The sequence below is a fragment of the Ambystoma mexicanum genome, chromosome 14, assembly GCF_040938575.1.
Source record: "Ambystoma mexicanum isolate Mex_15411 chromosome 14, UKY_AmexF1_1, whole genome shotgun sequence".
In the NCBI taxonomy this organism is placed as follows: Eukaryota; Metazoa; Chordata; class Amphibia; order Caudata; family Ambystomatidae; genus Ambystoma; species Ambystoma mexicanum.
In genome coordinates, this window is record NC_090940.1 from 124,028,554 (window position 1) to 124,052,219 (window position 23,666).

A 23,666-nucleotide genomic window follows, 5' to 3' on the forward strand; every position below is an offset into this window, starting at 1 on the left:
GTACAATATACTGATGGGGGATTGCACAAGATAGCCGGAATCTGGAGTGGGACATTCAACACCAGTTCCTTCCAAATATGTGAACCCTAGGGCAGGTACTTCCTTTTTTCATAAGGTCTTGTCAGCATTTCACTTAAAGCAGGATATCGTCCTGCCTCTCTTAATCCAAAACCTTTCATCTCAGGAAGGAAAGCATATTCTGCTTTATTCCTTGGACAGCAGGAAGCTGTCCAAGATTGAGGGAGTCATTGTAAGGTGGGTGGTAAGGGATAACGGGCACTGGTAAGGAGACCGGTGCCGGTAATCCCTTACCACCCTACTACAAGGTCCCTTAGCGGGTCCCTCCAGTAACACCTGGTCTGACCTGGCGTTATGGACGGGACCCGTTAAGGGACCAGGGCGCAAATAACGGCCTTGACATACGCGAGCCCGTTATTTGCACCCTCCCCATTCCCATTGAGCCCTATGGGGGCTCGAATGAGAATGGGGAATGGCATTTTCAATGGGGATTTACCTGTCCCGCAAAGGTCGGACTACACCGGTAAGTCCCCATTGAACTAGACAGGTGCCGGACCCGTTATTGGTGGCACTCATGGTGCAAATAGCGTCATGACTACCACCAATCTCGGAATGAGGCCCTGAGTCTTCAGAATGTAGGGGTCTCACAGGACTCAATATCTTTGATGCAACAAATGGGTTGTAATTGTCTTCACCAACCTTAGCCCTCAATCATTGTGTTTTCTCCCAACTGACCAAGCACACTAATCTTGTTGGTTGCTTCCACAACCATAAATCTGAATTCTGAGCATCCAGAGGCACGGAAAATGCTCTTCTGAACACTTGTGAGGAACTGCTTGCATCTCTTGATTCCAAATCTCCTGCTGTTCTCATTGTTCCTGATCTCTCCTCTGTATTTGATACGGTCAACCACTCCATCCTCATAAAACGGGTCCATGATACTTTAGGTTTCTCGGAGAAGGCACTGGACTGGCTGACCTCCTTCCTCAACGAAAATCCATCTCAGGTTATTCTGCGCTCTTTCTTTTCTCCCACCTCTATTGCCACCTGTGGTGTCCCCCAGGGCTCCAACCTCTCTCCTTCTCTCTTTAACACCTATCTTGCTCTGCTTGAACACCTAATTTTTACCTTCTCCCCCAACTTCCAGTGTTATGCAGATGACACACAACTCTTCTTCAAACTTTCCTCTGACCATCTCCTTACTTCTTTCATCATTCATGACTGCCTATCTGCCATCAAGTCGTGGTGTACTTCCAATTATCTCTTTCTTAAAGCCAGCAACACTGAGATCCTTCCAATTGGGACTCCTACTCCCTCTTTCTTCCCCTTACTCTGGCCATCTTCTATGGGCTCTCCCCCTTCTCCTTCAGTAGAAGCCAGAAACCTTGGACTCATCTTCGATTCCTCTCTATCCTTCCTCCCGTACATTCAGGCCCGTGCCCATAAGGCCCACTTTCAACTCCAGCTCCTCAAAGGAATTCATCCTTTCCTCCCTTTCCCCCAGAAACCCAATATCTCTAGAGCTCTGGTTCTATCTAGGCTAGACTACTGCAAGAACCTTTTCCTTAACCTGCCCTCCTCTTCTCTACGACACCTCCAGCTAATACAGAATAGGGCTCTGAGACTTATCCTTGGCCTCAAGCCCAAGGACTGTGTCTCTCCAGCCCTAAAAACCCTCCGCTTGCTCCCATTTGCTACCAGGATCAAATTCAAATCCCTCTGCATAATCCATAAGGCTGTCTGGGTCCAGGGACCACACTATCTACAACTTGCTCTCATTAAATACTCTCCCTCCATATCTTTACGCTCCTCCGGAACAAAGTCTCTGTGTGTCAAGCGCTTCACTAAACAGCGAGCTGTTGGCTGATCTGTTTCCTCAGCCAGCTCTCTCCTATGAAACAGCCTCCCCTTCCTCTTCGCCTTGAGCTGGACCTCCTCAAATTCCAGAAGCTCCTCAAGACTTTCCTTTTCACCTTCTCCTTCCCTTCCTTCCCTTCCCACAGTTGCTGAGATTGGTGCCCAGGGCCCTTATGTGTCCTCTTGGGCCCTGGCCTTCCACACCCAATCACCTTCAGCCTCTGTCTGCTCCCAACACTCGCCTTGGTACCTACTGGCCTTGCCACAACAGTCCTGTATTTATTTATTGACACCTGACCCCTCTCACCTAGGCACTTAAAGCTGCTCACTTTCCAGCACTGCCGCCTCGGGACACATAGCACTTACCCCCTCACTCCCTCATCCCTTCTCTCTGCACTTGCACGTTCGGAATGCTCACAAGGCCTAGTAGTGCTACCTCTATCTTTCATTGTTATATTCTGTTTTTCATTCCCATGTCCTTTCCCTGCTGCCCTGTGGGCGCTTTGAAACACAATTTACTTGATGTATAAGCGCCTTACAAATGCACAATAAATAAATAAAATGATGGGTTATTGCTTTTTCTACTCGCTGGCAAACACTGTCTTTCCTCTCTTTATATAGGGCAGAACCAATATGGGAAAAGAGGCTTCTTGGGCACAGGTTAGATTGGTGCCCTTTCTGGATGTCTGCTTGTCAGCAAACATGGCATCTTCTATATATACCAAACATTGCTGACTTCAGCGATGTAAATGGAGGAGATACAATCAAATGAAAACCCACACCTTAACGCCTGCCGACCAGGACCCCAAGCCACGACTAACCCGCTCTAATCAGGGGCTGACTCAATTTCCTGAAAATGACTGATAATCTCCCCCTCCACAGGTGACAGAATCGCCCGCCCACTCTTCAAATTGAATGATATCCCTCAACGGATATCCTCCATGCCTGCCATGAGAAGGCAACTGATCATGGCAAATGCATGCAGTATATGGTATACAATTTCAAAATAGAGAACAGAATTCAGAAGAGATAAATTCAGGGGAGATAAATTAGCTATGTATGCCCCAGATCATAGCAAAGAGTCTGATTGTGAAAGCAATACAAACAATATGTCAGGCTCAAACGGGTTCCCGCTGCTTCGAGCCCTCGCTGGATGACATGCCCAGCCAGTGAATATTCACTGCTTACAACAGTTTAACCAAAAGCAGGCAGGATGTAATGGATACAGATTCAAGCCATTAGCAATTTATCTGGTTCACTGCTGCGGATAACTGCGCAAATATTACCGCTTAAACCATGTCATTATAACGATGACATGTGACGCACTCCTATCAACAAATTGGCACCATTCTCCCTCATGGTAATGACAATGATACAATCACATCTGTTAAAGGCAATTTAGGTGTGAGTGTCTGTGTGTCTGTGTACGCGCACGCGTGCGATCCGTACAGAAATGTGAAGTTGCCTTGCTTTCTGGGCAGGGGTGTTGTTAGGTCTGGAAAAGATCAGGGGCTAAGCTAATGCCAGGACCAGCCTTTTGGTTGTAGCCCCTGAGCTTCTATCCGGGGCTACAAACATAAGACCCGGGGCTATAGACCCCCCCCCCCCAACATCGCCTCTGTTTTAATCCATTCGGCATGTTGCTTTTTTCCAGGATTTTAATGGATTGCAGTTTAAGAACTATGCTCCTTTCCCATGTGGTTTGTTCCACGACTTGACTTTACACCTCCAGGCATCGTTAATAGTTATTTTTTTCTGAATTGTATGCACACAGTACTGTTGAGGGAGTAGACTTCGCACTACGCGCGTATACAGCTCACTGCTGCTCTGGTACATTTTTATAGATGTTCTGAAAGGCTAAATAATGAGGCAGCATGGGAGATCTGCGCAGGTCACAACATTTATTCGGGCATTTTGGCCCTGTATTTACATTGGCAGCCGAGGCAAAGCAGTAAGCAGGCTGCTGAGAGAGGCGCGCATGCGTACCTGTTGCTTATTCATGTCTGATTCTGCCATCTTGGTTTTTCTTTGTATTATTTTCTGTTTCCAAAACGACGGGATTTTACTTTTGCTTTCTTTTTATTTTGCTCTTGTCTTCATTTTCGCTTTCATTTGTCAAATGCTCTTCCTCTGTTTTCTCTTCTTTTATCACTGAAACGCTGATGCTCTATAATCCTGGAGGCAGTCGCCAGTACCTTGGGTATGGTAGGGGTACATACATGTTTTACTTTTAAACTGGCCTTTAAATACCCAATAAAATGAAGTATCACAGAAGCAAGGCAAAGGGTTGGAAGTACAATCTCATTGACACGCATTCCCCATTGGATGACACTTAATTCAATTTCCTAAGCAAAAGATGAAAACAAACTACACTGACATCCAATTACAAGGACAAAAAAACCCCGTACATTTTAAGCTTTTCTACTTTTTCTAAAGGAGGTGTTTGTTCTCTTCAGTGGTCATCCACACAATCTCACCTGGGCAAACACATTCTTTGCACTTGCTTTTATAAAGTCTAAGCTTTGTTATTATATAGCACGTTGAATACAAGTTTAGACAAAAAGAAGTAGGTTTGCCTGCAGTGAACTTTGCTACAGTCCACATAACATGCCTTGCATGGGTGTTTTAGGTCCGGCTATTCACATTTCATCCTCAAAACGTCATCAATTAGAAAGCACATGAAGAAATTCTTGAATGACCGCTTCATAACTTCCATCTTCAACACTTCCCTACGTAGATATCCCCGGACCTTGGAAAACCAATAATCTGGACTCCTTGAGTCCTCCTCATACAAAAAGGATGTCTCCTGCACCCTGTGAAGATTACTTGGCCAATAAATAAATATATATATATATATATATATATACATATATATATACTTAATCGACAATATCTTGCCCCTCAGTCACTGTTTCATACTCTGGCCTAATAAATAACTTGTCAGCCAAGCAGCACTGGCTTTCCACCAAGGGCCCTCTCTCCTGACACTACTTTTCCAACCACCTTCTCCACGTCCCTCAAACTATGTGTTCATTTATTTGAATTTATAATGCTTATGCCTAAACTCGGTACATGAATTATAAGTCAAATTACATGAAGCAACAAGCTCAAGAATTAGAGGGGCGGATGCCGGATTTGAGGGAAGAAAGACGTAAAGCAGGGGGGCTGGGCAGAACAAATAGGGATAGGGACAGCATTCTGCATTCCAGAATAAGGGCGCGAGACGAGAAAATAGGGGAAATAGGACTGGGCACAATGAGAATGAGAGATGGTTAGTAAGCATAAAAAAATATGCATCTCTGTACCAAAACCATGATAATTATGATAAACTACCAACCTGGTGGCAGTACAATCTGAAAGTATAAGCCATACCTCACTTGTACTATCACAGTGTCATCCTTTTGAGCTCACACCAGCTATTTGAGTCTATGTGAATTTCAGGTATCTACCAGCAACCTGAGTTGTGGCTCGTAAAGCACAGATGTGCCTTGAAAGTCATCCAGCACACTGTCACACCCCTTATCACAGGGCTAAGAACACAGGGCTGCATCACCCCATCCTCAAAAAGCTGCATTGGTTACTCCTTCAAGCATACATCATGTTCAAGACAACCTGCATCACCTACCAAACAGTTATAACCAAAACACCACACTACCTAGCTGAGAACTCGCCACCTGTGGAGGCCAGAACACCACCAGAATCCTCAACATCACCAGGATAGAAACAACGACCTGCAAGAGGGAATGCAATGGGCAATAGGCCTTTTCTAGCTATGTACCCTGTCTCTGGAACAAGTTACCAAAGCAGCGGAGACTGACCCCTTCATCCTACACTTCAAAAGGGACATGAAGGGACACCAAAGATCACCTCGCCAAAAGCCGCTCGCTTACCATAATGCTACCTCTTCCCCTATTGATCGCCCCTACCTGCCCCTACTCCCGTAATCCATCCCAGGTCCTGCTAACCCCTAATCTTATATGTAACCCCTTACATGGCTCCCCTTTGTTCAATACTCTGTTGCTCTATTTGCGTTTTATAAATCCCACACAAACATACCTATATACTTACGTACAATAATTTCATTTATTATTATTTATTACTAGGTCCCTCGATGCTATACGTGAACTTCTGTGGCATACATCAAAAATCGTCTTAAGTTGGTGCTGTCTTTGCAGACAATCAGAGCCAGCGTTGTTATGTGATATGTGTGTAGCGCCTAACGGCCACTGTCAGTCCTTGAAGCGCTTTCTGCTGATTTCAGATGCAGGAAGAGTGAGCCAAGCCACTATATGCAGTCTTTCTTTAGCAACCACTGTGTTTGACTTGCCTGAATGTTTCAGAAGTTATGGCCCAGAGTTCGATAGAAAAGCTCATCTCATCCTGGGAGCTGTCCTTCCAAAGACCTTCAGCTGTGACATTCCCTCTCTGTATGGGTGCCAGAAGCAAGGAAGACTTATTGAGCTTGAAATTGACAAGTGAAACCCGTTCACATTATCATTAATTGATTTCAGGCCCCTTAAGAGGACATAATGTTGTTCATCCTGAACTTCCAATTAATACTTCTTAAGTTCCTAAAGGACAACTGCATAGTTGCACTCTGTGCACTTTTCTCACTGAGCAGTCATCTTAAAAGGAAGAAAAACCTAAGATTTCTCAATGGTGCCATTTGAAATTCTGTTAGATGCCCTAAATGCATTCTCGCCTTCGAGAAGTCAAAGGGAACTAAACATGCCTTCACATATAAATTAATGTGCCTGCAAAGCATACCCTTCTCTTCCCACAGTGCCATGACATTGACATGAATTATGTCACCCTATATACGTGGCACTCATCTTTCAACCTCAGTTAAAAATGGCTCAATTGGCACCAACACGATGTAACTATCATCTTTCCAGGCATTGAGCTCTGATTATTTTGAGCAGGACTCAGGAGTTGCAGAAACTGAGTTAAGCGCTCCTGGATCTAGGAGCCCAAGCAAGGAATTTGTAGAAAGTCTATGTCGACAAGTCCTCACCCTAACAGCGATGCTATTGGGCAGTCAATTGGCAATGCAGTGACACTGAGATGTTCAACGCTGGCCATGTAGTGGAAAATGCATGCGTACAAATCTAATACATACACTCTATGCCACTCGATATTTTCATGAATGTGTATAGCAGAGAGGGAGCCTGGAACTGAGTGTTTGTTTCTGCCACCCGCATCCTCTCTGCCACACAAATACACATGCATCTATGCCACTGTGACCTTTTCATGCCGTCGTAAATGCTGTGGACTCTTATGGAATCCGACTGATTTGTACACCAGCAAAAAAGCAGGCGGATTCCATCGTAAACACTGCCTGCCAATGGCAATGGCAGGCAGCTTTTACTCAATTTGCCCCACGAAGGGCAAAAGGAAGGCAGAAAGGTAATTTCCAACATTGTACAACTCTGCACTCTACAATGGGGTTGGTTGACAGGTTCCCTTGGATGGTGAAATGGTGGGCCAGCAAGATTCTAAAAATAATGAAACATGGACTTTAAGCTGGAACTTAGGGGGTTCAACGGTTTCTTGTTGGGGAATGCTTGGGGTGTGATTTAGGTGACTATGATGTAGTGGTTTCACAAGAAACATGGTTGATAGAACCCCCCCACCCATAGTTGATGGCTATTCAACAACAATAAAAAGAGCAAAGAAAGGCCCGAAAGGTTGCTCTTTTGAGGGGCTATTAATCGCAGTCAAACATTCTTCTGACTGGAATTTTACCCCCATGAAAACAACGAATTATTCGGTATTGGCAGGCGTTTTTAGGAGATCGGGGCTGGACAGTGAGTTTAGTGCCTTACTCGTTAATGTATATGTCAATCCAGCTAGAACCTGTGAAGCAGCGCTGAGAAAAGAATTAGAGAAATGATGGGCAGGCTGTTTTGATACAGCCTCAAATCCTGTGAAATTGTCTGCTGTTGACCTTCATTACTTCTGGAATGATCCCCAGAGTGAGGGAGATCTGGAGGAAACATTTGTGAATAAGAGTTGGTATGAAAGATACGAGGGGTTTTGCCTGGTCCAAATTCATGGCAAAATGGAATCTCATGTGGTTTAATGGCAATATGGAAGGTGACTTGGGGTGTCAGACAAAGTAGTTTGGCCCCTTCCTGCAGACGACGATTGATTTTGTAATTTTCGGTTGAAACCTTAAAGGTGCATAAAGACATGAAGAGTGATTATGCAAAGTTGAGCGTGTGCTTGGGGATGTCTCCATGTCCCAGCCTGGCAGAGCACACATGATGTAAAACTGTATGGTTAAATTCAGGGTACACGCCTCTCCCAATTGACTGGCACCTGCGCTCGGTTCAATATAATGCTACAATTGGTATTGAATAGGTGGGGGGATTCCCTCTGTGGTCCCATTTATGTTCCTGAGGGATTTTTGGAAGATGTGAAGAGATGGGTGTCTGTTTTGTAATCAGTAAAATACTGGAATCTCCAGCCACTAAGTTGTTCCCAGAATCAAACATGTGATATTGTAATAAGAGATACAAAGTGGGTGTTGCGACACCAAATTAAGAACATTGGAAAAATAACTGAATTGGAAGTGAAGATGAAGTATTCAAAGATTTGTAAAGCTAAGCTGCCATTTAAACATTGGATCAAATCCTATAAAATCAATAAATATATTGAACCAAACAAGGAAATACTATCAATGTGTGCTGCTAAAGACAGGAGACACACTTGGAGAGCATTACATTGTCAAGAGGGTCACCAATCATTGTGCCAGACACATTCCATAGTGGAAGACAGAAGGTTTGTAGAGGAGGTCCCAGATATGGCCTGCACTCCAGCCACCAATTTTGAGATACCAGGAGCATACTCGTCAAGATATGTGATGTACAAGCAGCAAATAAACCAACAGTGAGCCACAGTGGGGCTCTGTCCAGTACCTATCAGAAGAGCAATACCTATTGAAGCGCCAATAACCATACAACCATGGGATGCACAGTACCCATTGAGACAACTGTACCAGCAGCTGACGCAAAATGGAGATTACGTACAAACTGTCCCTGAAGAGACCCAAAGGCCCCTAATTGAAGGTGAATGGTGACGACACAATGGCCCGGACAGACGTTCAGATGAACAAAATGACAATCAAAAGATGACACATAACGATGAAATGATATGAATAAGGATGTAATGGACATAGAAGAAGAGACGATATTGAAATATAAAGAAATGTAGCCATAAAGCAGGATGGAAATATGCAACTGGCGAAATGCCTGTAAATAGGCTTGGAACGCAAGAAGCTAAGGAAACTGTACTGCTTGCAATGCTTAGTAGGAGGATAGAGCGGCAAGCGCCAACTATATATCTACCTCAAGAAGCACATTATACAAATGCGACTCCATTTTATAAAAGCAGTACTAAGCCCTGGATGGTGGAGGACAAACAGGCCAGGATTCATGTACTAGCTCAAAGCCAGACGAAAGAGCAGAATCGAAACTCAGTAAGAAGCAGCTCATGCCTGGGTATTCGAGGTCAACTCCAGGAAGGGAGGAGAGTGGCAACTCTGAAGAAATGAAACTTAAGAGCATAGCAGACAGCCAGTGAAGGTCGAGATAAGGAGGCCCAGCCAGGTGGCAAGACTAAAGGAAGAATCAAATACACAAATAGAGGGAGAATGAAGCAGATTCACGGTGAACTGACACGTGACCAGCCAAGCACAAAGAGGTACCCACCTCTGATTTCATCCAAACCCGGAGGATGCCATAATTTCTCCTGATAAGAAGCTACAGTTTTGAGGCCATCCTCTGCCAACTAATTGACACAAAGCCCTAAAGTGCTGATTGATGGAAGGGAGGCAGGGTGAATCTTGTGGCACACAGCATCCGGGTGTCCATTCTGCATGCTGCTAATTAAAGTGGAGATTAATGCCTAGGGGGTAACCCACCCAATCACAATGGACCAAATAATCTAGGGTCCTATAGCTAGTAGAACCAATAAGATGTCGTACTTTTAGTGACATCTATCATGAGTGATGTAGAGGGATGGGTGTAGACGCCCACCCGATCAAAGTTATCCAATCCTCACACTCTGTTACCATATACAGATATAGCACCTATACTTAAGTTACCTTTTCCGACCAATAGAATTGCATGACAAATTTATGAGTGTATCACTGTTGATTTCCATTTGTGTCCCCGTTTTTTGTACTAGTCATTAAACAGACTTCGCTTTGCCAAACCATTGACTTGTCCTTATTGATTGGTGTTGGAGTAAGAGAATCCTGCACCCCATCCTCCTCAAGGTGCAGCTATCTCATCTCAAAGTACTTGCGGGTGAACTCTGATCCCATGGGCCCGTCAGAGGTTGCTCCACCCTCCTGTACACTTGGTAGCAGAGGATGGTTTTGACCATCAACTATTGAATTTTGATTATTGATAAGACACCTATTGACCGTCAACACAAATTAACTCTAGGTCTTCGGCAATATCACAAGTCCTTCGCCATTTTGGCTGAGTAGACTGTGAAGCTTCCCATGGACAATGATAGCTTAAACTTGTTAAAAAAAGTTCAGTGGGTTTGGAGGCACTGGTCTGCAAACATATACCCTTCCATTCCTACGGGCAGTGGATCAGACGAAAGACTAAAAAAAGGCGGTAACGGAGGCAGTGATCCCGAGGGTCCAGAGAGGAACGATGCGAGCGGTGAGTGAAACAAAAAATTGATGCTTTGGCAAATGTCTTTAGGCAATAGAACAAGTAAGGGAAAAGGTACCGGAGGGAGGTGGAGAAAAACAAAATAGTCAGAGGTAGAGAAGACTGTATATATATATATATATATATATATATATATATATATATATATATATATATATATATGGGGATAATGACTCGAGAATAACTGAATAAATAGTGTATACCGGGGTGGACACCTGAGATAAAAGAGCGAGGATACCGGGGCGGACACCTGAGATAAAGAGAGAGGATACCGGGGTAGACACCCGAGAAGAGAGAGGATACACCATGTTCCTGCGCTTTAATATAGTGGTCAGAAGAAACGTGAACTCATAGTCCCACATAATAGGGAAAGACCAGGCTACTACGACGATTAAAGACATCGTAAAAGGAGTTTGTTAAAACTCCATGTCGGGGTATTGATTAGAAGGCAGAGATATCTGTGTCCAGCTGGTGTCTGTCTAGTCTGTCTAATGTTTGTCATACATGTTATATTGATGTGTCACACGTAAGGAAATTTGGCTCTTTGTTGTTTGAAATTGAAGAAGGGATTTTACGCGATTCTATAGTTGAGAGGGAATCTCACATGAATTGATGTTCTTGAATAGATTGGTGATATCAAATTTTGGCAGGAAAATGTTGGATTGGAACTTGCGGTATTGGTGCTCGCTCATATTATAAGGAGTGGTGAAGTTACATGGAAGTATTTTTAGAAACAGGTTTAAGCATGGAAGATATTACTCCACTAGCACACTTTTGTAAACAACTGCCTAAACATGCACCCAAGCTTAAGAAATACACTACCGAGTGGGTTAAGTGTACGGCCCACAAGATGTTTATGCCGTGGCCACAGAATGGGTCCTTATCAAAAGCCATCTTACAAGACATGACGACTTACTTGCATGCCACATATACAGGCAAAAAAACAGAGAACGCCTCGCTGTTCTAGAACTCTGGAAAATGTTCGAACAGTCGAAGGATGAAGAGCCACCTGCTGACTGGATATTAAACGTATGCACGGAGGGGGGTGAGGTGCCTACCGCACCACCTGCCCCGCCTGAAACAGAAACCGGGGGAAGTAAGCCTGAGGGACTCTACCCATTAAGAGATCTTAAGGCAGCCACGGGGTATAGCAACCCCACAAATGAGTCACCTACGCACAGTAGTGACGAAAATAGAGGGAAGGATCAGGATAAGAATCTTGCCTCCGCAGTCCCGAGGGACAAGGAGAGACACGATGATGAGAGGAAGGATCGGGCACAGACAAGTGCACCTCTCGATAAAGAGAGAGAGGGAAAGAAATGGAAAGGAAGTGAAGATGGAACTGATGAGATAGCATTCACAAAAGACAAATGGATGGGAGGACAGATATTGTTGAAACTCGATGGAAAAGGAAGTGATGATGTGAGACGGAGAGAGAGGTCTGATGAGGCACAGAGAAGAGAAGAGAAGAGAATAGCTATATCGTGAAGAGCAAGAAAAGCAGCTTAATCGCAAACAGAAAGCAGCCTATGACCAGTACAGACAGAATCAGAAAAGGTTAGAAGAAGAGCAAAGAGTACGTGAAAAAAGGATAAAGAAACGAGAAGTTGAAGAAGTTTGAGGGGCAAATGATCGTAGAAATGAAAGGAGAAGGGAAGAAGATAAGGTCAGAGAAGAAGCGAGGAAGCGCAAAGAATTCAATGATGATATTGAACGTAAGCGTAGACAGAGGGCACGCAATCTCGAATATCTGGAGCGGGAAGTTAAAAAACCCGATCCTGTTGTAGAATGGGAAGACACTGAAGAATCTTTCCCTGCGTACGATTCAGTACCAGGCACTAGTGGGGCAAATATTGAAGATGGCTTCGATGCCAGAAGCATCGGGAAAACGATCGATAAAATATATGAGGAAATTGGGCTAGAACAAATATCCCAAGGGGAAGACGAGTGCTTGGAAAGGCTGTATGACACTGAGGACATCACCCGAAGTAGTGGGAGCAGGAAACTGTCCCTGGATAGGCTAGCCATTAGTAAGAGCGACGCTGAAGCAAGGAGTTGCGTGAATTGGGAACAATCAATGTCCGACTCCGGAGAGGAGACGGAGTGCGAGACAAATGAAGAAGGGAGATGGCTCGAAAAGCGTCTCCCAAGGGACAAAGGGGTACGATGTTCAGATTGATTGATTGATTGATTTGTTTATTTATAGAGCGCCTTACACCAAGGCACTGTACAATGGAACAACTCATACAGTGAACAACAATAACATTGGGAGCAAAATTACATAATGAATCATTCGACAACAAAACAGTGCAAAAAGCAATTAACTGAGGGGGAGGGAAATGGAGAGGGAGTAGGATTGGTGAGGGGGAAGAGAGAAGGATAGAACGAGTGAAGAATAGAAGGGAGGGAGAATGAAATGGGAGTGGGGAGAGAGGAGTTAGAAGAGGGAAAGTGGGGGGAGGAAGAGAGAACAGGGGAGGCCTTCAAGGAGGAGAGTTGAGGAGAAGAGATTTAAGGGAAGTGCAAAATGAGGGAAGGGTCGTGGAAGAGCGGATTGAGAGGGGGAGTGAGTTCCAGTGAAGAGGAGCAAGGAGTTGGAAGGAGCAGAACCGGGAGGAAGCACAGGGGGAAGGAGGTACAGTGAGGAGGAAATGGTCAGCAGAATGAAGCGAGCGAGAGGGGGTGTAAAAGGTGAGAAGGGAGGTGAGATAGGGTGGAGCAAGACCATGTAGGGATTTGAAAACAAGGCAGAGAAAGCAGAATTTTAACTGTAAGTGGAAAGGTAGCCAGCGAAGGTGAGAGAGCGAGGAGGAGATGGAATCACGGGAGGTAAGGAGACAAAGAGTACGAACAGCGGAGTGGTAAATGGATTTAAGGGGGCCAAGCTGGGATGCAGGAAGTCCAAAGAATAAGGGGGAGCAGTAGAATAGTCGGGAAAAGATGAGAGAGGAGATAAGGAGTTTGGTCGCATGGAATGTGAGGGAGGGACGGATTTTGCGAATGTTGTATAGGTGGTAATGGCAGGAGCGAGAGGTAAGGGAAATGTGTTGTGAAAAGGTGAGAGAGGAGTCAAATATAACGCCTAGATTACGAGCATGGGAGGAGATAGGGAGGTTGGAGGGAGGAAAGTGGATGAAAGGGGGAGGAGAGGGAGGAGGAAGTGAGTTAGAAGGGAAGAAAAGGACTTCGGTTTTATCAGTATTAAGAGAGAGGAAGCGGGAGGACATGCAGTTCTTGATGGCTGTGAGACAGGAGGAGAGTTTGAGATGGAGGTCAGGTGTGAAGGAGAAGAAAGAGAGAAAGAGTTGAGTATCATCAGCGTAGAAGTGATGGGAGATATCAAAGGAGGAGATAACAGGGGCGATGAGTGAGGTGTAAAGAGAGAAGAGGAAAGGACCAAGTACAGAGCCTTGCGGAACACCGTATATGAGGGGGAAGGAAGAAGAGGTCTGGCCCCCCCCATGAGATGGTAAAGGAATGAGAAGAGAGGTAGGAAGATAGCCATTTCAGAACAGGGCCTTTGAATCCAAAGTAGGAGAGAGTGTGTAGGAGGAGTGGGTGATCGACAGTGTCAAAAGCTGCAGAGAGATCAAGGAGAATAAGAATGGAAGATTGCTTGGCATGCCGAGCAGAGAGGAGAGAATTGAGGATAGAAGTGAGAGCGGTTTCAGTGGAGTGTTTGGGTCAGAAGCCAGATTGGAAGGGAGGAAGGAGAGAGGAGGAAGAGATGAAAGAAGAAAGTTGAGAATAAGCGAGACGCTCAAGGAGTTTAGAAAGGAAAGGTAGAAGGGAGATAGGTCTGTAGTTAGAGGTGAGGAGTGGATCAGCAGAGGGTTTCTTTAGGATAGGAATAATCGTTGCATGTTTGAAGGCTGAGGGAAAGGTAGAAGAGGAGAGGCAGGAGTTAAAGAAAGTGGTAAGGTATGGGATAAGAAGAGGGTAGATTCTGGGGATGAGAGCGGAGGGGAGAGGGCCAGAGGGAGCAGATGTGGGGTGGGCTTTGGTAAGAAGGGAGGAGACATCTGAAGCAGAAACAGATGAGAAGACAGACATAGTGGAAGAGGGAGGAGAGGGGGAGGAGAAGAGAGGGAGCTAGAGGGGGAGTTAATTTTTTGGTGGAGTGAGATGATTTTGGAGGAAAAGAAGTTAGCAAAGACAGAGGGAGAAAGCGTGGAGTTGGATGAGGGATCGGGAGTAGGAGGAGAGAGAAGACGGGTAAGAGTTTGAAAGATTTGACGAGGATGCGATTCTTGAGACTGGAGAAGGTTAGAGTAGTAGGAGGACTTGGTGGTTGCAAGACAAGAGTTGTAAAGAGCGTGGTAAGAGAAGTAAGAGGTTCGATTAGAAAACGAGGGAGTTTTGAGCCAGAGTCTCTCTAATCGCTTGAGAAGATGCTAGCGAGTCTGCACCGAGGGCATCAGAATCCGCTGCGCAGTCTGACCGGCATGAAGGAACACCCCATGGTCAGAGGGAGGTGTCAGCACCCGCCTATGTAGACAGATTGAGGACATTGCCAAGCAGACGGCGATGCAGAAATGTTACCCCAGCGATAGACAGGAGAGCTGTGGGGAAAGAAAAAGAAAGCTGCGCATTCCAATTTCCGCTGTTAGAAAAGGGGGGGAGCAAGACCGCAATATATTCCATGGCCACACATGGATCGGGAAAATTTGAAAAACAAGCTTCCAATGCTGACATCGAGAGCCGGGAAGTGGATACACAAGTTATAAAAAAGATAGGGTTTGTTACGTTAGCTATAGCGGACATTTAAGGTGTCCTGATCGCCATTCTTGGTGAGAGAGAAGACGATGTGTGGAAACGGGCAGGGTACCCTGGTGTAACCATTATTAGCACTACACACGACGGAGCGCCATTTAATAATTGCAGAGCAGCGGTATGGAAAGCACTACGAGTGCTCTACACAGACACTTCCGATGTGGGAGCTATAATGACTCGAAAAATGAAGGAGTCAGAAGAGCCGTTGATTTATATCCAGAATTTCCAAGACGCGTGGGTGCTCGAAACGCATGAATCTTGGATGAAATCTATACCTGTATTTTATCACATATTGTGCCAGGGGTTACCTGAGCCTGTACAAAAACAGCTTAAGAAATTGGTAGGAGTTGAGGCTAAACCTTGGGCCAAAATATAGTTGACTATTGCACATTACTGTAGATTGTTGCAAGAAAAGAATCGGAAAAAGGAGGCAACTCGAAAGGGTGAGGAAGCGGAGCTGGTGCAAAAGAAATGATCAAAGTATGCTCTTGAAGGAGCCATGCTGACTAGCCCAGCTGAACAGAACGTACAACAGGTGGCTAACCCACAGCAGAACAACCAGGCTAACGTAGGATTGTACCCGAAGGGAAGGGGATTCAGAGGAAGAGGATGGCAGAGTAATCAGGGAGGTTTCCAAAGTAATCAAGGAGGCTTTCAAAACGTGCAACTGGGCAGGCCAGATATGTCAAATGGACAAATAATTCGACCACCACCAGTGTGTTGGCTGTGTGGATTGACAGGGCATTTGGCGCGCTCTTGCAGAAGCCAAGGCTTGTGGCAAAATGGCCAAGGAATGGGAGCAGTCACGGTGAATCCGCCTACAATCTCCCAACAGGGCGGTGCACAGAATCACACAGTGCAGCAGCAAGCACCAGGCATGCAGAAAGGTGCGCAACAGGGGGTTCAACCCCCTAACATGGGGAACTTGCTGCTAGAACAATTCCAACAAGCACCACCGCAAACTTCCCAGGGCACAAACTCAGGAAGAGGAGGCAACCCTGGGAATGGAGAGAATCCACAAGTATATAGTGGACCGAACTTATATATGAACTAGGACAGCTCACTGGGAACCCTGGTGTGCTCTATCCTATCAGTGATACCAGACCCTAACAGGGAACCAAAAGTGAATGTCGTCATAGGGAGTAAAGAATATTCCTTCTTAGTTGACACGGGTGCAACTCGCTCGTGCATACGAGAAGGCAAGTTTTCCTTGTCCGGCGAGGCCATAGGTACTCAGAGTTTTACAGGAGCTCACAGTTGAGTTCCCTTTACAGACGCACTCACAGTCTCCGTAGGAGAGTGCGAGATGAATGTACCTTTATTATATTCACGTCAGACCCCAGTAAACATTTTGGGCTGAGACTTAATGACAAAATTGAATATGACGATCTCGTTCACGGAGTAGGGCATAGTATGCTCCACTCCAGGAATGCATTATTCAAACGTGTGTGAAATAATCAGGGCATACTCAGGACACATAGCCATGAGGGCCGTGCCTCTAGAGCCAGAGGTCTTCACATTTGGCATACGTGTGCTTATGGTAGGATTGCCAGACCTCACAGATAGAACTATGAGAACCCCTGATGAGTTTCTATTCAGACCATGAATACCTATACATGAAGAGGAGGGACAAGTATTTCCCTTGATGATACATGCTGCAGCAGTGTGAGGGAAAGTAGCATTGGTTTAAGGATACGACGATGAAGGCAGACAATGGTGTGCGATTCTCGCCATTGAAGAAGGTTATCGAGTGACTGACGTCACTGATGATGATCTGCTAGAAGAGCAACCAGACTCTAAAGAGACAAGGGTGGAAGTGAGTCTCATATTTAGGGTAAAGATGATTAAAAGAGAAGTACCTCAGATAATAATGTTGGCACTGGTACGTCCGGAATACTTTGATGACAACATGGCCCAGGTGCCTGTCTCAGTATGGACTACAGGACCATATGACGTGGGCCTCCTAAAGTGGATGGGAGAAGTGAAAATTAAACTGAAACCAGGAGCAATTTTACCAAGAGCACGACAATATCCCATGTCCAGAGAGGCGGATGAAGGGATTGTGAAGACAATTTCCGCCATGATGGATCAGGGCTTCCTAATGACATCAGAGTCACCCTGTAATACGGTGATCTATCCTGTCAAGAAATCAAAAGGAGGGTCTTGGCATATAATCCAAGATTTAAGAGCATTAAACGATATTGTTGAAGCCGAGTTCCCTCTAGTCCCTAATCCATCTACAATCCTATGTAACATACCCATTGAGGCGGAATATTTCACTATGATTGACTTGAAAAATGCCTTTTTCTCAATCCCATTGCACCGTGACTCTCAAGATCTGACGTCATTTACATTCAGACAAATGCGCCTGAAAAGCACGAGGTTGCCACAGGGGTACTGTGAGTCCCCCTCCATATTTAACAGAGTCCTACAGATGGACCTAAGCAATATTGCATTAGATAGTGTCGTCTTGCAGTATGTGGATGACATCCTAATCTGCAGCACCACTGAAGAACAATGCAGGCGCGATTCTGTTAAGTTACTGACCATACTGGCTGAGAAAGTATATAAGGTTGACAAGGAAAAGCTACAGTATTGTCAACAGGAAGTGCTGTACATAGGCCAACTCATCTCGCATGAAAGAAAAAAGGTGACCACAGAAAGGGGTGAAGGTATCATGAACACGGCAAAGCCACTCACGATAAAGCAAATGCAGAGCTTTTTAGGCCTGTGCAATTATGTTAGAGCATGGGTCTTCGATTACAGCTTGTATACCAAGCCCTTGCTCCAGGCCCTGAAGAAGGCCCAGGTGACAAAGGAAAAGGTTGAATGGGCCGAGGCAATGGAAAAGGGGTTTAAAGAACTCAAGAGAGCGATTTGCACGGCTCCAGTTCTCGGGATTCCTAATTATGCAGAAGAATTCCACCTATTCTCACACACAGATGGCAGTGTTATGACGGCAGTACTCGCTCAAAGAACCTCACTGGAGTACAAGCCCCTGGTGTACTACAGTGGGAGCCTGGACCCAGTCATGAGAGGCCACTTCCCATGCGAACAAAGCTTAGCTGCAGCAGTGTTTGCCATAGAGAAGGCGACAACCATTGTAATGGGATGTTCCTTGATGTTATACGTCGAGCACTCATTATTTACCATCTTAGAGAAACCAAAGGGTATGTTGACATTTCAAAGAGCTTCTTCCTATGAAGTGTTCATATCTAATCCATCGATCAAAATAGTTCAATGTAAAACAGTAATCCCAACTATGTTCATAGCGGAGCGAGTCACTGAATGACAGCCGATACATGACTGTGCAAACTATGAAGAATTCTAGGATGAAATCCCCAGGGAGAAAGAAAATGCTTTGGTGGGAGGTGAGATCGTATTTATTGACGGTTCTTTGAGAATCGACCAAGAAGACGAACAAAGATATACAGGCATTGCCATAATGAAACACATAGCAAACAGAGAATTTCAAGTACTCGTCAGTGCACAAATACCATCTCATTATTCAGCACAGGCTGCAGAATTATTGGCGTTGATACTCGCCATTGAGAATCACGCAGAGCAGGAGGTTATGGTGTAAAGTGACTCTGTCTATGTGATGCCTACAGTGCAAGCAGGCCTAGCATGCTGGAAAAGGAGGGGCTACCTCCGAGCGGACGGCACACCAGTGCAACATGCAGCCTTATTGGACAGCTCCCAGTGGGCATAGCGGTCATAAAATGCGCCACCCACACCAAAGGGATAGATTTCGTGTCACGCAGAAACCATGCAGCAGACACGGAAGCCAAGCGTGTGGCATCCAAAAGTGAGACGATCATGGAAGTAGAAGTGGTGTGCACCCATGAACGGATGATGATAGCACGAGCCACACCAGGAGCCTATAGCAATATAGGGCAGACACAACTAATGGAGCTTCAAGGTGAGGCACCTAAGGACGAAACAAACCTCTCTGATGGATTGTGGCGGCAAGACAGCTCTGGTAAACCAGTAATGCCTGTAGCCCTACTAAAAATAGCATTACCCTATACACATGTCAAAAGAGAATCTAGCAGCAACGCTCGCAGAAGACTGGTTTATACCGGATTTAGCTGAGCATGTTGCGTTCTTTATGGTGAACTGCATAATCTGCCAGCAATTCAGCACTGGGTACAAATTATAAGTAGTGAGAGGAGTCCTCCCCGGCCAAATGGGCCCTTTCAGCACTTACATATCGACTACATCGACATGGTTCAAGTGTGTAACGGGTACAGGTACTTAATTGTTGTGGTGTGTCCATTCTCTAGATGGATAGAAGCAGGTCCATGTACACACCCAGACTCTACCTGTGCGGCCAAATTCCTGGTGAGGGAAGGGTTCCCTAGATGGGGTGTGTGTGAGGTGATGATATCAGACAACGGGGCTCATTTTGTTAACTCAGACTTTGAGCAAATCAGCTTGTTGCTTGGTATAAAGCACAAGTTCTTGTTGGCGTATCATCCGCAAGGTAATGGTATTTGTGAGAGGCTCAATGGCTTGTTAAAGGAAAGGATAGCCAAGTTGAAGCTTACTCTGAAGAGGTGATGGTTGCACTGCCTTCCACTGGCATTGTATGCTCTTTGGAACCAACCAGGCTCCAACCATCATCTTACGCCACACGAGATAGTCACAGGAAGAAGAATGAATACAACCCTTACCCCCCAAGATAGAGCTAGATGTGATGCCCAGTCCACCCGAGAGGTCCTGGGAACCGAGTTACAAGAGTACCTGAACAGCATGACATCCAGCCTTACTGTAATTTCAGACCAACTACAGCGATGACGAAAAAGGGGCAACGCAGCACACAACACAGCAAGAGACTCTGAAACAGACACAGTTCAAAGTCTATGTGCTCCACTCATCTTCCCTGGAGACGCCGTGTTGGTGAAAAACCACATGAGAAAAAGGTGGGACGAGCCAAGATTCAATGGTTCCTTCATCGTGGAGGATTGCACCCCTTCAGCCGTGAAGCTGCAAGGCAGGAGAGCATGGATTTTTCTCAATGACATTAAGCCCTATATCGGAGAAAGCCCTCAAGCTGCACCCCACCATGAAGAAATTACAGACAACGGGGAAGAACCTCAGCACGTGCAGACGAGAGCCATGACGAGGAAGATGGACGCATGAGCAGCAAAGCCAAGACAAAAGAACCTGTTTTCAAGTTGTGGCTTAAACTGAACATTTCCTCTGAGCAAAAAGGTGATAAGGACATCACTGACACTCTGTGCATCCTAGTTACAGGGTGAAGAAGAAAATTGTGCATCTAAGCCACAACACGTTTGTCGACACAAACTTGTAAAACAATCACACTAAAGCATTGGTGAGAAACAAGATTCAAATAGATTGTGATCAAAGACTTGTGCCTAAGGAACTAAACGCAGCATCCTGAATCATCAAAGAGCAAGACATCGCTTTGCAGCATTTATGGTGTCTCCCAGCAGAAATATCACAAGGGATGTACTAACCTATTTCCAGTTAGTTCTAGTTTCCTATCCGTCACTTGTAGGGAGAGTCACCAGTGTCACAGACTTCATCCAAGATCCTGCCAACAAGAAAGTAATCTGGCAACTGCTTACTGTCATCATGGAAGCCTTCATTGTGTTACCAGAATACATAATGATAAGGACACATATGCTCCCACCGCAGGCAATTATAGATGAACTTGTCAATACGCTCTTCTTTCGCATCATAGAGGAGTGCCCAGCTATTGTCGGAAGAACCACTGACACTCTTACTTTCATTAGAGATCCAGTAAACTCTGAACATTTGAGCCAACTGTGGACTAAACTAAATTACTTAGTCGCAATCCACGCAGCAGGAACGTGCAAGGACTGTTCACGTCAAGGGAAGGGCCAGCAAAGCAGGACAAATTTCCCTCTCGCCCGAGGACAGCCGACTGGTGCATAACGTCCTGTTTCGCCTAGTCACTGACTTTCCAGAAATGGTGGGGAGACCTATCAAGGTTGACGTCATCACCTTCATCAGAGATCCAGCTAATGTTGCTCATATGGGAATGCTACTCCATGGAATAATGCTGCAGGTGGAGCTATCCAACTTTTGGAGAGATTATATGAGGAGATTCCAATTAATCTTTCTGCCGAGGGACAGATTGAAAGGACAGAGGCAAAATACTTCATCTTTCTGTCGAGGGACAGATCGAAGGAGCAGAGTCGAGATCTTCACCTTTTTATTTCTTTTTGATTTTGATAAATTGCCATTTTTCCATTTTTCACATTGAACAGGTTCCAGCTTGTCCTCATGACTGAAACAGATTTGGGGTGGAGGACTGGGAACTCACCTATTTTGAATATGCACAATGAATGTGACTTACCAAAGATGTTAGTCTAATCTATTTTCCATAGTCTAGCAAGGGAACTGTATACCATATCCAGAGACAATCGTCACCCGCAAGAGGGGGGACACTTGCGAAGCACCAAACACTTTATGATACAAACTATCTGAGAAACAATAATGGAGTAAGTGAAAAGAATAAAACATTGACATTTGTTATGATTGAGATAGGGGCCCAGAACAGTAACCTGGTCCTCCCACAAGCAGAGGGGCGCCCCCGCTTCTCTGGAAGGAAATGCTGTCACCTTTCGTACCGCACGATTATGTGTATATGCATAGTGAGTAGTATTGTCTTTCTGTCATTAACAATCAGAACTGCATTCTTTATTGGTAAACAAAGCATTCCAATTTCAGTGCACCCACCGGATAATGTACACATAGGTCCCACAAAAGCACCCAGACCCCATATAGTTATACCAGTCCCGAGAAAATCTGATGGTAAGGTAAATGAACTAAAAATGAATGTAATTAGCAGTGATACATACACATGAGAGGCAACAAATGAAGAGTAAAGCTGGAGACAGGGTCAGCACGGAATGAATGAAAACGTGGCACTGACCACGACGTGCACCCACACACTGAATGCACACAAACTAGGGCATGTGTCAATGCCCACAGAACCTTAAGCGAAGGCGACAGAGAGCATGAGACTGTCTACTGAACAATCAGTCCCAGAAAACAATGAAAGTGACCGAAAAGAATAAAGTGAAAGGTTGACTAAAACAGACATAGCAAAAGCCCTCGAGAAGACAGAAGCGGCTACGAGAGAATTCACTACAAGGACACAAATGTTGATAGATCTTTTATTCCCGTTCATAGCTAGAGCAAAGAAAAAACATGAGGAGCTGAAAAATAAACCCGCAGAGACTGTATCGACAAGCACACCAGTTGCAACACAGGGAATACGTACCAAGCCCACAGTGCAGCTTTACGTTGGGCTGATGAAAGACAGATGGTGGTTAAAGGCACTTATAGAGGGCAGGAAAAGAATGCAAGAGGAAGAGATTTGCAAAATCTCCACCTATCACATCGATGCAGATAAAGAAACCTGCTCCCCCGACCAACATGCCCGAGAGTCCCCCAGCAAGAAATAGTCATACACACGCATTTAGAGATGTAGTTATAGCTAACTACAGAAAGACACTAAGAATCAAGAGAAGCCCACATGAAGATAACAATGAACTAAACGATTACCTGGACAGCACAGCACATCTAGGAAACAACATTTGGTACCAACACATGAAATAAGTCAGGAGAAGGAAGTCAGAAGGAGATTGCTTTGTTTGTGCACTTCTACCATGCAGAATTGGAAAATCCAAGATCTTCGTGGCTTTAGAAATTGATGTCCCGACAGCACACTGTTTGTCACACGTAGCGATGTGCAATACCAGTGGACAGTTTATGGGGAGGGATGCCTCATTGATTTGGGAAACTGAAACAGCGTATCCTGATGAAGATGATTATGTCCAGGACATTTAGACAAGAAACAGAGCTCATACTAGGAATCGTGTGATCAGGTATGAAAAGCCAGAAGTTAAAGGAGCAGGAACAAGATGGGAAATTAACCTGAGACTAAACGTCCAAGGGAAAACTCCGGAAGAAGCCCAAATTTGGAAGAACAGAGACCAACTGCACATTTTGGGAGCAGTGCTTTCACCAGATGGATGGGAAGAAGGAGTAGTGATATGCTGAGCCTGGATGGTCCTAGGAGCCTGCCAAGACGCAATAGAAAACTCACAGAGGTTGTGCAAACCTCTATGGCCAAAGTTGGTAAAGTTACTAACATGGGTCGAAGACAGAGGAGGACCCTTGAAGATAGTACCACTGAAAAGTCCAAAATGATGCTTCAGGAGCAATGGCACAAGGAAGATGGGAGAGAATCAAAACTGCGGGCGAATCTTTGAAGCTCCATGAATGACTCACGAAACCGCAGTAATTATGGATCATTACTGGGCG